Source organism: Grampus griseus, assembly GCF_964374135.1.
Source record: "Grampus griseus genome assembly, chromosome: 9".
Lineage (NCBI taxonomy): Eukaryota > Metazoa > Chordata > Mammalia > Artiodactyla > Delphinidae > Grampus > Grampus griseus.
Genome location: NC_139003.1, coordinates 74782585 through 74787096, shown reverse-complemented (window position 1 = coordinate 74787096; position 4512 = coordinate 74782585). Strand labels below are relative to the sequence as shown.

The window sequence follows — 4512 nt, the reverse complement described above, 5'->3', positions numbered from 1 at the left end:
ATCCTTGTTGCTTATCTGTTTTATATATAGTTGTGTGTTTCTGTTAATCCCATACTCCTCCCCCCTGCCCTTTCCCCCTTGGTAACCATAAGTTTGTTTTCTATGTCTGTGAGACTATTTCTGTTTTGTAAATAAATTCATTTGTATTATTTTTTAGATTCCACGTATAAGTGACATCATATGGTATTTGTCTTCTCTGTCTGAATAATTTCACTTAGTATTATGATATTTTCTAGGTTCATCTGTGTTGCTGCAAATGGCATCATTTCATTCTTTCTTATGGCTGAGTAGTATTGCATTGTATATATGTACCACGTCTTCTTTATCCATTCATCTATTGATGGATACTTACTTAGGTTGCTTCCATGTCTTGGCTATTATAAATAGTGCTGCTGTGAACACTGGGGTGCATACACACATACATTTCTTTTTTAATGTAGTGTTACCTTTAAGTACAAGTCATGTCACTTAGAGATCATTTTATCCACTGCTCTGTTTGGCCGCCAGTCTCTTGCCTCTCTCCTCAGCAATGGTAAGGTGGATATAGTTTCCACGGGGAAGAGAGATCCATGGTTTGTTGCCCAGTGTCAGGTTTGATGAAGTCAGTAATCTTGCCAGTCTCCAAATCAATTTGAATAGTGTCATTCATCTTGATGAGGGGACCAGGGTAGCGGATGGTGTGAGCATAGTGGGTCACCAGATGAGGGATTCCTTTTGTCCCCACAAAGATCTTTCTCACTTTGCACAACTTATATTTGTGCAATATGATGTATGGTTTGTGCAATATGGTGTAATATGATGAACAGCAAAATGACCCTTGGTTTCATAGGTCAGATGAAAATTCTCTCCAGTCTTGTCAACGCTGATGACATATATAAAACCAGTAGGGTAGGTTATATCAGTGTGGATATTGTCATCAATCTAAATGAAATGCTGCATGCAGATCTTCTTTACTTCATCTCCTGTGAGGGCATACTTAAGTCTGTTCCTTAGGAAAATGATTAGGGGGAGACGTCCCCTCAGCTTGTGGGGTCCTCTAGATGGACAAGGAACAAACACACCAGTCAGTTTATCCAGCATCCAATGCTCTGGAGCTGCTACGCGCTTCAGTTGCTTCTTGGGACCACGAGCCATGGCTGCGCTAGGCATGAAAAGAGCCACACATATATTTTTTTTAAAAATTATTTATTTAATATTTTATTTTTGGCTGTGTTGGGTCTTCGTTGCTGGGTGCGGGCTTTCTCTAGTTGCGGCGAGCAGGGGCTACTCCTCATTGCGGTGCTCGGGCTTCTCGCTGCGGTGGCTTCTCTTGTTGTGGAGCATGGGCTCTAGGCGCACAGGCTTCACTAGTTGTGGCACTCAGGCTCAGTAGTTGTGGTGCACGGGCTTAGCTGCTCCGCAGCATGTGGGATCTTCCCCAACCAGGGCTTGAACCCGTGTCCCCTGCACTGGCAGGGAGATTTTTAACCACTGCGCCCCCCGGGAAGTCCCCACACATACCTTTTTAATCCTCATAACAATGACATGAGATAGGGTTGAATATCCCCATTTTATACGCAAGAGAACTAACGGGGAGGTTATGGGACTTGCCCAATTTTACACAGCTGAGAGTTAAGCTTTGAATCCTGTCCACTGATTCAGAGCAAGCCTGCTGAATGTCTGTGGTGTGCTGCTCTCACTGAGCTCATGACCTCACCTGCTACAGATGAAGAACAAGGGTGTGGAAAGGGAGTGGGAAGAGAGATGTCTTCTAAAGGCTGAAACTGATCACCATGCGGGAGGATTTCAAAGTTCATTTGTAAGAAGACAAATCTCAAGTTAGAGTTTTAGAGAAACATTATTGTATTGTCAAGGTTATCTGGGGTCAAACCTAAGCTTTACCATTTTCTAGCTGCATAGCCCGGGACAGATTATTTCTGCTGTCACTGTCTCCAGGTCTTCATGTGTAAATAGAGATAATAATAGTCCCTACTGCATAGAACTACAGGGAAGATTAAATGAGTTAATGGACATAAAGCACTTAAAACAGTGGCTGAAATTTTATGTCATTGACAGGATGTTGAAATAATAGGGGAAATAATGTGAGTCAGATGAGCTTGGGTTTAAATCCTGACTCAGCTACTTAGCTACCGTGTGACCCGGACCAAAATGTTAGACTTTGTGTACCTAATGTATGGCTTGCATTAACAAACAGGTTTTAAGAATATGACCTGTTTTAGCACTACAACATTACCCCTTCCCCTACAATCATTTCTTCCTAGTTTGATAGGTCTGATTGATAACAAGTGACTTATTAAAATCAGGTTGATGCTGCTTTGAGTATACCGGCTCAGATTCCTCTACCTTAAAGATAAGTAGACCTCAGTATATTATCTCAATTAATGTCTGGCTAAAGGATTTTCACAAGTGAAACATTTAGTACTGAAAGGAGGGGGAAATGTTAGTAAAGGTGGTAACAGTTATCCACTAGGTATTTCATCCTCTGAATCTCTCAGCAAAGGAATCTGGATACTGAGTAGGAGGCAAACATATGTGCCTAGTTGCTGTTGCTGCTTGTAATAAATATCTTTAAGCAGAAGTGCTGCTACTGCTACAGTTTTGGGCAGTCCCCCAACTGTCCCAATACTTTCTTCTTCCAAAATCATTCCTCCTCCCTATCTTAAATAGATTTTTTTAGAGTATATGGTTTCTTTAGAGCCCTGTTTTGGGCCAGATGCTACATAAGAGTGAAATCTGACAAATGAATTCACTCAAGGGTGTTAGTGACCTGTATAACTGCAGTTTACAGTAAGTGACCAGAAAGAACTGCAACTTACACAATTAGATACATGAATTTCTAACAAGAGTCTGGGTGGGTAGAGATGTTAGAGTCGGAGACTCTCTAAGGCTCCTCCCGTCTCACGTGGTCTGCTTTCCATCAAAAAGCTTACATTGGCCCTGGTGTACTAGACTTCAGTATAGGTACCAGTTTACACCCCAAGCAAGCTAAGAGGAAGGTAGGACTCCAGTGGGGCTGTAGAGATTCACTTCCTTTGGTTTTATGTCTTCATTTGGGGCAGGGTCTTTTCCCTGGACATAAGCCAAGCACATTTAGTCACACGAAAATATCTTTTAGCCTGAATAATATGAACAGTTATAGCTATAATTTTATCTTACAATTATTCTTTTTTCTGTTACCTAAGGTTAAGCCTACCCTGTGGTGAAGTTGTTATTTTGTAAAATTTTTTATTATGAAAGACCCAAACTCCATATAACTCAGGCCAGAAGACAAACTGCTGTCCTGAAATTGCTCAAGCTATGGCCCAAATGTCCACCTACCTTTAAACTTTATGGAGATGGGCTAAAAGTATTTCCACTTTGGTAAGCACCAGGGGTTCAGATGAGTACTTATGGGAATCATGATTTGCTGGACTGCCATTCTGCTTTCTGAGATAAAATGGTAATCAATTTTTAAGCGGAAGACTTTTTACGATGCAACTGACAGACCAAAAGCAATTTTCAGTTTTTCACCAGGATCCAGGGAGTAGAACTCCCTACCACACCAATAAACATTTCTTGGCACCCGCTTGCTAGATGTGCCTAGAGCTCTCGGCAGAAGCTATAATAAACTCGTCCTTCTTCCCTCTATCACACCAGCCATTCACAGACGATTTATAGTGCTTTCTGAGAAAGGCAATTCTCAGCCCTAAGGGACATCAAAATGAAAAGCACACCAAATGAAGTATTTAATTTCATCAACCCAAGAATTAAGTAAAAAGTCTTTTTCTCTGTAGGGTTTATAACTGCAAAGTAGCCTTCTGTTAGAGAGACTTGATTACATGAGCCCTTATGAAATAAACTCCTGGCATAGATTATGTGACATTTAAAATTGTAGCAGAGAATAACATTAGAAGGTAAACTTGTTCAATTCATTCCTTATAAGACCACATGCATTTTTTGTACCATAACAAATAGATCCTATAATATATCAATATGATAGAAGTTTATTTCTTTTCATTTTTTAAATGAATAGACTCTTTTTTAGAGTAATTTTAGGTTTATAGAAAAATTGATTAGGAAGTACAGAGTTCCGACCCACTTCCTCCACTGCCTCCCCCACCCCCGCCCCAGAGTTTCTCCTATTATTAACATCTTGCATTAGTGTAGTACACGTGTTGCAATTGAGCCTATACTGATCCATTATTATTGACTAAAGTACTTAGTTTACAATAGGGTTCACTCTCTGTGTTGTCCATTCTCTGGGTTTAAACAAATGTATAAGGTATGTCGTATCCACCATTACCGTATCATACAGAATAGTTTCACTGTCCCAAAGATCCCTGTTCTCCATCTATTTATTCCTTTCCTCCCCCTGACCCCTGGCAACCACTGAACTTTTTCTATCTCCATAGTTTTATCTTTTCCAGAATGTCATATAGTTGGCATTGTACAGTATGTAGCCTCTTCACACCGGTTTCTTTCACTTAGCCGTATGCATTTGTAGGAGAGCAAAATTGGCCATCCCAAAATGTC

At 40.5% G+C, this 4512-nt stretch overlaps 1 pseudogene across 1 annotated transcript; it reads right to left on the bottom strand.

Annotated features, from left to right (window-relative positions):
* Positions 1-480: 480 nt before the first annotated feature.
* On the bottom strand, positions 481-1134 carry LOC309827720 (small ribosomal subunit protein eS4-like; annotated as a pseudogene). The gene has a single exon. The product of its transcript is annotated as a small ribosomal subunit protein eS4-like (transcript).
* Between the last annotated feature and the right edge of the window lie 3378 nt (positions 1135-4512).